Raw genomic sequence first — 10,412 nt, forward strand, 5'->3', positions numbered from 1 at the left:
TATAATACCTCCTCCATGCCTCCATGCAGTGGGAATGAGGCCAGGAGAAAGGGGAAGGGAAAAGAGAGGACGTGTGCAGCTTTGAGACACCCCCCCACACCCACATGACTGAAATGCCGCTCTTAGACCAGCCAGCTGAGTGCCACTTCCCTTATCATTCGCTCAGTCATGTAGTAATAGGAAGAGCCAAAGTGGGAAAAGGTTGATAAAAGAGGACTGTACAAGGAGTACACTGCCCGTCTGTCCCTCTTTGGAGATCCTAGAATGTTGATGCCTTTAATAAGTGGCAGTTTAAGTATGTATCTTTCAAATACAGAAGAGATTGTTTAGCATGATGCTATTTAAAACCACTATGTGGGTGCCCGGGTGGCTTATTTGGTTGAGCGACTGACTGTTGATTTTACCTCAGGTCATGATCTCAGGGTCTTGAGATCCAGCCTTGAAACAGGCTCTGCACTCAGCGTAGAGTCTGCTGGAGATTCTCTGTCTCCCTCTCCCCCTCCACCTCTCCTGTGCTAAGAGGGCATATCCTCTCTCTCTCTCTCTCTCTCAGATAAATAACTAAAGCTTTAAAAAATAAAGAACTGAAGCTACATAAATATGTTTCCTCTAACAACAGAAGAATTATTAAAAAAATAAAATCACTACAAAGGACTGTGAGAATAACTGATCCCCATTTTAGGATTACCGTTAATGCAAACATGTATTTTATATGTGTTTTTTATATGTGTTCCTCATGAGAGAGTTGGTATAAGTGAGATGTATCCTCAAAAGGGAATTGGTGAAACCCATATAGAATATAGCAACGGCAAATAGCTAAGAGGTGAAACATCCAGATTCTTTCATCTAAAATATGTCTTAATTCTAAATTATCCATTAATCGCCTGGCTCTTATATCACTTTGCTTTGAAGTGGCTTTTTTGGAGCCCCAACTCATTGTGAAGATGCCCCAATCTCTTCACCTGTCATAGCTCATCAGGGATATGTATTGTTTTTTGCTTATTCTGGTTCATATGAGATATTGTACAACTTTGTATGAGACTGAAACTTAGGAGAGTTTTCTCCAAAAATACCTGTAGTTGCTGCCTGAAGTATCTCATCCACAGTTCCCCAGAGTTAGAGTTGTAATAAAAGAGGACTTTTAGCAGAGATTTATAAGTCCCATAAACTGTGCAGCAATGATTTATTCTATTACTTTATGTGTTATAGGTACACTCCCTCTTCCCTGCCGCAGCAGCCTAGGACTTGGTTTATAATTACGTTTTATACGTTCATATGCACAGTAATAATTGTAAATCAAAATAATTGGTAGGTCAAATTGCAGACTATTGCTTTAGAAACACTTTAGTATAAGTTGTGCAATATATATGTCTGTTAGTTCCAATCTGTTCTTCAGGGCAATTACTTAATATTTGAAGCTATTTAATCAGTTATGCATTCTCCAGGATGGCATACTAAAAGTCTTCAATTTGGACAATACGGTCTTAACTTGACTGTTCCTTAATTACTAAATGACATGAGAAATAATTTTCTGTGAAGAGATTTCTGGTAGTCAAGATATGTGGATTGTTAATAAAGGTTTTATACAGACTTCTGCCAAAAAAAATCCAAATAACTTCCTAGATCCTTAGAGTGGAGCTCTTTGCTTTGGAATCAGATTGGATCTGATTGGATTACCTTAAAGGTAATTCTTCCCCGAAAAGACCAGAACATTTGCTAAACCTACCATTATAGTATTGTTGCATCTGCTTATTATTCAAAGGATATTTCCGTGTTCTGTAAGAAAGAGAACAGAGACTTGTTTTACAAGAAGAGGATGTGGACCTTCTGTGTGTATATATGTTTGTATAGGTGTGTACACCTTCTCACTGATAAATATCTCCAGATGTAACAAAATTCAAGCTAAATTTAAATCTCATTAAAACATACCAGATGGTAGTGAATCTGTTAGGACAGAGAAATATAGTCATAATAAGTTACCAATCTCACCCAAAAAGAACCCACACCTGTGAAAGTCAGATTGGCTTAGTTCACATCATGACAGTAACAGCTATAATCGCTCGCGTCTGATAAATAGGGACAAAATATTGTTGACGTCTGTAACATGTTGTAAGGATTAATTGTGATAATCTGCATAAAGGGCTCAGCACAGTGTCTGGTTCCTGGTAAGCCTCTATAGATGCAGCCATTGTACAATTACATTTTATGTATATATGCTATATTATTTTATGTATATATTTTATTATTTTGTAACATTTTATTTTTTTCCACTTTCCTGCACTTAATTAAAAAAAAAGCAACTATGGTAAATCTCTAAAAAGTCAATATTCTAGGATCCCTCCCTCAAAAATGTGACATTTGTTTTCCAAACACAAGCCAGAGTTCCAAACACATGCAGGGTTCCCAACTGTGCCAAGGAGGTGAGAAGCTAAAATCATAAAATGTTCATCGTCCAACTTTCCCCGGTCTGCGGTCTGTCTTTGGATCAACAATAATTGCCTGAACATCTCCTATAGCTTCATGAATTTTTGTCTGTAGCTCTCAGCTCTTCCATATGCAGCAACCACAGAATTTGAGCAGCTTCCTTAAGAACTGCATCTCCTCTGTCAAAACCAGGAAAATGTTTGTCTTAAACAACAGGCAAGCCCTCTTTGATTTGATTTGCTTTAGCAACTGCCTCCTTTGTCAGGAGCTTCCGGACCAAAATGCGAATTGCCTTAAGCGTTACCGGGTAATCATGATGCTGAATCTGAAGAAGGTTGGACAAAGCCATTACGCCAGCCTTAAAATCGAGATTATTTACATCCAAATTGATCAGTGGCTCTGCATTTTTAGCTGCATTTCAGCATCTTTTGTATTATCAGGTACCAACTCCTTGTATTCTTCAGCATTGTCTGCATATTCAAGTCTAACATCTAAACCAAAAAGCCAGTCATTTGCTTCTTGTCAGATCTTGAATCTTGGAAAGAGAGTTCACATCTCTGAGATACTTTTCGGGAACTTGGGCCAGTCCCTGCTGTGAATGTTTCTTAAATCACTTCTGTCTTCAGTCTCATAGTATGTGATTTTCTAGTCTTCAAGCCGAACATTAAGGTTTCTACATTGTTTCATCTTTGCAGTTGAAGCCATTAGGCTTGTGGTAATTGAGGGCCACCAGCCTGTGTCAGAACATGGTCCCCGCTCTGGTCCCCAGACTTTGGCCGGGAGAAGAGAGGCCAGGAGGAGTGAGTAATGCTGGCACCTGGGATGCACAAGACCTGCACATGATTTTTCCAGAATGGTACCTTGAGTCCCATTAGTCTTCATGTTACTTACACACTTAATGACGACAGGGTGATAAGTTTGAAGTTTCACTAATACTAATTACTAATACTCTGTACTCTAGTTGCTTCCAGTCATTTGTCTTCCCTTTTGACAATAGATAATACCTGGATGAGCATCTCTATGCATTAACTATTTTGAGTTCTGTTGAGTTACAAGTGTATAGCAAAATGCACGGGGGAATGTTTTATGACTATTGGCATGTAGCAGTTTGTCTTTTAAAAAGTTTACCCGACTTTATGATATCAGTAGTACTGTATCTATTCTTCAATTTTATTACAACTTTTTGCAATGAGTATTATAATTATTGATAGTATTTTATTGTTATTATTAATATTATTTTCAAATATTTATTTATTTATTCTAGAGACAGCAAGCAGGAGCAGGAGGGGCAGAGGGAGAGAGAGTGGGGAGGAAGAGCAGAGGGAGAGAGAGGAGAGATTTCCGGGAGGAGGGGCAGAGGGAGAGAGCATGGGGGCGGTGGCAGAGGGAGAGGGAGAGAAAGGGTGAGAGCGGGGAGGGAAAGGGGCAGAGGGAGAGGCAATCTCGAGCCACTCCTGGCTGGATAGACCACAATGCGCGCTCCATCTCAAGACCCTGAGATCATGACCTGAGCCGAAACCAAGATTTGGACACTTAACTGACTGTACCATCCAGATGCCCCTAGTATTTTTTTTTTAATTTTAATATTGTTAATTCAAGGTTGTTTCAATAAACATTTCTTTGATAGTATAAACCCTGAATATATTCTTAGTATTTATTATTTTAGTTGCCCTCTATATATTCATTACACCTTTAAAAATTTAGCACTAAATATAAAAGTGTATATTTAGTGCTTACTTACTAATTGGTTACAAGAGTAAAAAAAAAAAAAGGCAGTTTTAGGCATTTTTATTTACACCTCCCATGCATCTGTTAAGGTGAGGTGGCACATCATTGCAAGATGGCTCCATATTAATAGGTGACTGGGAAACACAGAAAATAACTCTCCAGAGCTTGCTTAGGGTTGCTGATTCCCTTTATCCAGAGCTGCATTATTAACTATGCTCAAAATGACTAACAAGGGAGAAAAGGCAAAGGTATGGGAAACTAGCAATTGAAAAGAAAAAAAAAAAAAAAAACAAGAAACAAAATAAGTTGTCCTTCTATCAAAATTGCATTGTTAAAAACAGGCTATCATTCTCTTGCAATACATAAAACAAATAACATAGATGTTGACCTTAAGGCTTCATCTGTTGTACTATTTACAGGAAAATATCCATCAAGGGACCAGGTAAAAAACAGTGAGTTACATGGAAAGAAATAGAGAAAGGGATGCTGGCACAAGAAAACTAAAGATAAGTCTTGAATTGTTCATTCTTTTGAAAGTTCCAGTTCTTTTCCAAGGCACATAATCACCATAGTCATTGGACATTCACACCAGATTTGGTAAATAGTATATTTAAGCCAGGGTCTCCCTACCCATTTGACTACCCTATAGCATAGTTTAATTTGGCCATAATTAAGATGCCTCTGTTGAAATGCTTACGTAATGAAGGCATGTTAGGAAGGACTGTAAATCCATTCAGATTAGTCTCCTGTCTGGCTGATACAACACACATCCTATAGTCGACCTTTAGACTTCTCCATTGAAGCTAAAACTGACACACTTTCCTTGGGACTATGGTACAGCATCTGCCTGTACTATATTTGTCATTTATCTAACATGGATAATGGCCTTTTTTTCTGTCACTGGGTTAATCAAATCAGAACCCCTTTTTCGATTGATGTATAGCAGGTAAGGACATTTATGACTATGAGCAAATGAATTTGTGGATAAAGGAATGCTTTTTGCTATTCCATGACTTAGGACCGTTTCTGAGGCAGAAGAGAGAATGGTGGGATGGACACATTATCTTATCACACACGATCTTTTACTGCACTGTTATTAGACATACCAAAGTCCCAACCACACCTTCATTATTCTTTTTTTTTTTAATTTTTATTTATTTATGATAGTCACAGAGAGAGAGAGAGAGAGAGAGGCAGAGACATAGTCAGGGGGAGAAGCAGGCTCCATGCACCGGGAGCCCAATGTGGGATTCGATCCCGGGTCTCCAGGATCGCGCCCTGGACCAAAGGCAGGCGCCAAACCACTGCGCCACCCAGGGATCCCACCTTCATTATTCTTGATTACGTATTTCCTCATTTTTTCTGGGTCTCATATTTAATTCCCCACATAATAAAATATAATAAAACACAACTTGATATTATTGAAAGTATTAAAATTGATTCCCTCCTGGAAATCTTCCAATAAAATGCCTGGTCCAAAGAGGAAGAAGAACCCCTAAAATGCAATGTCTCCTTCCTCTTCATGTATATTCTAAAATACCTATGTAGGTGGTGCTAGTGAAGTGGGACCCCTGTGTATTCCAAAGGCAGTTGCTGTCTGTGACTGAAGAGTCCAAAAGCCTGTAAAATATTTTCCTTAGTATAAAGCTCATAGTTTGGAGTGTCTTTTGACACCAACCACCTATTCTTCAGTGCTCCCATTCTCTGATTCTCTGACTCTGAGTATCTAACAATTTAGTTTGTTCAATTCTAACGCTAAGTGCCCAGAGTTAATCAGACCCCATAAGTTAAAAGGCTCAGTCCCATAAGAATTCTCTCACTTTAGATACTGTTTACAAATGGGGTTCCCAGGCCACCCACACTTCTTTTCTGCTAACTACAAATTGAGGGTTCCTACACTCCCTTCTCTGGGTTCCATGATTTCCTAGAAAGGCTCACAGAACACAAAGAAACACACATTTACTGGTTTATGATGAAGGATACAAGTCAGATGCATAGGACAAGGTATTCAGGGGAGACAGGGAGCTTATTTGCCCTGTCAAGGTAGGCCACTCTCTCCATATGTTCACCACACAGGAGATCTCTGAACCCTGTTATCATTATTGTTTTTTAAAGGAGGTTCATTTCATAGGCATCATTGATGGAGTCATTGGTGACTGGTGATTAATGCAACTTCCAGTCTCTAACTCTCTCCTCTCTTTCTGAAGTTCAGGGGGCAGGGCCGAAGGTTCCAACTCTTTAATCAGACCTTCATCTATCTTGAGGGTGGCTCCCATCCTGAAGCTGCCCAACGGCTCCTCCTTTTTTTTTTTTTTTTTAAGATTTATTTATTATTTATTCATGAGAGACACAGAAAGAGAAGAGACACAGGCAGAGGGAGAAGCAAGCTCCATGCAGGGAGCCCGACGTGGGACTCGATCCCAGGTCCCCAGGATCAGGCCCTGGGCTGTAGCTGGTGCTAAACCGCTGAGCCACCCGGGCTGCCCCCAATGGCCCCTCCGCTTGAGGGCACCTCATTAGAATTGTCTCCTATCATCCAATCACTCATAACATTCCAAGGGTTTTAGGAATTTGTCCCAGAAACCGGGATAAAGGCCAAGTAGCTTTCTATGATACCACACATAATATGTTAGACAGGAAGAGGACATGTGCATCTGGCATGTCCCTATACAGGGGAAAGAGCAGTGAGTTATAAAAAGGAAAGGGACATATTAAGAGCAAAGCCTAAGTTCCAGTTCTCTTGAGGCCAAGGTGTATAGGAATATGTCCTTTTGAGAATCTTCTGTGTGTGTGCATGCTCTAATATTGCTAATATTCCAATTATTCCTAATCCACGTGTTAGTTTACTAGATATTTTATTTTACTTTATCACTTACCCTCAGTTTACCTTGATTATGGGAATACACTTATATTTTGCCAGCTTGTTAATCCTCTTAAATAATTGGTGGATAATTAACTCTAATAATATACTAGTTAGCTAGAATTTGACTATAGCTAAACATAATCTAGAAACAAAGCTCAAACCTGGAAGGTAATTTCCTTATTAGGTAGCATTAAATAAAAATCAAGTCTTCCTTTTCTCCTGCTAAATTTAATAAAAATCTTCATTTTACTTTGACATTTTTGTCTTTCCATTTACATGTTTTAAAAGGTTAGAAATAGCAATATTTCCCTGCTCAATACTTGTCAATCAATAAAGGCTATTTACTGCTTACAATCCAGCAAACAGAACCAAACATTTACGAATTTCTATCTAACATTTATTAAATCTCTAGTTTTGAATGATGCTGCAAGGTTTAACAAGATTTAACAATAAAAAGACAAGAGCACAGTCTCTGTGGGTTAACATGATATTAAATATATTAAATATGTTTTTTAAAGGTCACCATAGTTCATTTTACTAGGAAATGATTTGAAACCAGAAACCAGTAGTTGATACACTTTGAAGTAAACATTTTTTGTGATTTAATCAGATGATGGTTTAGTCAATATCAGGAAAGACTGGAAAGAAACATAAGGTTACGATTTTGAGACTCTTGTGAATAAATTTAGTGTTGTAGGTTTATTTTTTCTTTTTAGTTAATGATCTATGCTTATATAGGAATATAAATAAACTCTTAAAAATTACAACCAACTATATAAGGACCCAAATTAAATTATTTTGGCACATTCACAAAATATCTCTTGATATTTTCACAAAACAAGAAAAATTGGAAATTGTGTGTTTATATGCTTGGATGTGTTATACATGCATACAGCTGTGTGTTCATTGAATGTAGAAAGTAGGACAGATACATAAATACATATATACATTTAGGCTTTCACTATCTAAAAGGCATGATTCTACATGTATTTTACTTTATTTTGTTTTATTTTATGTATTCTATTTTTTCCATAAAAGATGAACAGATGTGGAGGTACTACAACTGCTCTGAACAATACAGTATTGTAGGGTTGCTAGGAGTTTGTAATTTGAATGGAAGAGCTAGAAATGAGAGTTGGGTAGAGAATTTATACCATGTATTAATTAAATCAGGATTTATATATTTTAGTGATAGTTCTCTGGTAGGAACATTTTATTATCAATAAATCTGAAGTGAGGGACGCCTGGGTGGCTCAGCGGTTTGGTGCCTGCTTTTGGCCCAGGATGTGATCCTGGAGTCTTAGGATCGAGTCCCACATGGGGCTCCCTGCATGGGACCTGCTTCTCCCTCTGCCTGTGTCTCTGCCTCTCTCTCTGTCTCTCTGTATCTCTCATGAATAAATAAATGAAATCTTTTTTTAAAAAATAAATAAATCTGAAGTGAATAATCAAGTACATAGAAATTCTGAAACTTTGTAATCCATAGAAGAACTTGAAAATTACATATAATTGTGGGATGACCAAAATAAATATGATGAGTTTCATTTACAATTTTTTAGTTCCCTACACTATAATTACTTTATAGGTCCATTATGTAATGTATATTCTAGAGATTAGCTTTAGTAAGTACTTGCAATCATCATATGAGTTGATGCTGGAGATTATATTCCAGGGAAGTATTTCAAATATCATGAAGATTCTGTATCTTTCTTGGTAAACTATAAAAAAGAACAAGTCTTTTAGATGAATTAAATATGCTTTTTTTTTTTTTTGTCTTCTCACAACTTTACAATGTCTTTTTTTGTCTTATCAACTCAGTACTTTAAGGATTCAAAGTATTTATATCAGCAAGATTCCTTCAAATACCAATATGACCAACAGAATATTTCAACTTTAACTCAGGTGGATTTTTTTTTTTTTTTAGATTTATATCTATTATCTCTAAAAAAATATATATGTAAGGCAAAGCATCATTAAAGTCAGTATGCCTGGGTAACAAAAAGTTGTACAATGGATCCTAAGACATGTATTGTAAAGATATGTATTATAAGTATAGACAGGTCAAGTTAAGAAAGATTTTAATGAACATTGTGCTCTATCCTGCAGGTAACAAAAAATAGCTTTTTTTTTTTTTAAGAAAGATCATTCTTGTGGACGGAATGACTGTCAAAATACTATATCATTGGGATTCTACCAAAATGGTGCATAACTTTCTACACAATTAGTATTGCTCAACTGTGTTTTGTTGGATCATTTTTACTGTTCATTAAAAATATCCCAGGCAGAGCCTATAGTTTTATTTTTACTTGGTTGTGTTAAAAACCAAAACTCTAGGGGTTCCTGGGTGGCTCAGCTTGTTAAGTGTCTGCCTTCATCTCAGGTCATGATCTCTGGGTCCCAGGATCCAGCCCCATGTTGAGCTCGTTGCTCAGTGGGGAGTCTGTTTCTCCCTGTCACTCTCACTCTGTGCTCTCTCCCTCCCTCTCTCTGTCGTCCTCTCTCTCAAATAAATAAATAAACTCTTAAAAAATCCAAAATTCTAATCTCATAGCAAATTTAAGGTTATCTTATCCTAAAATTTGTATGGAACCACGAAGACCCAAACATAACTTTGAAGAAGAAAACAAAAGCTGGAGGCATCACAATTCTGGATTTCATACTGTGTTAAAAGGCTGTAACCAGAGGGATCCCTGGGTCGCTCAGCAGTTTAGCGCCTGCCTTCAGCCCAGGGCGTGATCCTGGAGTCTCGGGATCGAGTACCACATCAGGCTCCCTGCATGGACCCTGCTTCTCCCTCTGCCTGTGTCTTTGCTTCTCTCTCCATATCTCTCATGAATAAATAAATAAAATCTTAAAAAAAGAAAAAAAAGCTGTAACCAGCAAGACAGTATGGTATTAGAACAAAAACAGGCACATAGATCATGGGACAGAATAAAGAACCCGGAAATGGACCCTCAACTCTATGGTCAACCAATCTTTGACAAAGCAGGAAAGAAAATCCAGTGGAAGAAAGACAGTCTCTTAAACAAATGGTGTTGGGAAAATTGGACAGCCACATGCAGAAGAATGAAGTTGGACCATTTTCTTACACCATACATAAAAATAAACATGCTAGACACATCTCCAGAGGAAAGGGAAACAAAAGCAAAAGTGAACTATCAAGATTTCATAAAAAGCTTTGGCACAGCAAAGGAAACAGCAAAACTAAAAGGCAACCTGTAGAATGCGAGAAAATAATTGTAAATGTCTTATCAGATAAAGGGATAGTATCAAAATCTATAAAGAACTTATCAAACTCAACACCCCCAAAAAAACCCAAAAAACCCAGTCAAGAAATGGGCAGAAGACATGAGCAGACATTTCTTCAAAAAAGACATACCAAGTCCAACAGAGGCTT

General features: G+C 37.5%; 1 pseudogene; it reads right to left on the bottom strand.

Moving 5' to 3' along the window:
- Positions 1–2,445: 2,445 nt before the first annotated feature.
- On the bottom strand, positions 2,446–3,172 carry LOC140615375 (RNA transcription, translation and transport factor protein pseudogene; annotated as a pseudogene).
- Positions 3,173–10,412: the final 7,240 nt, after the last annotated feature.

The sequence above is a fragment of the Canis lupus genome, chromosome 23, assembly GCF_048164855.1.
Source record: "Canis lupus baileyi chromosome 23, mCanLup2.hap1, whole genome shotgun sequence".
NCBI lineage: Eukaryota > Metazoa > Chordata > Mammalia > Carnivora > Canidae > Canis > Canis lupus.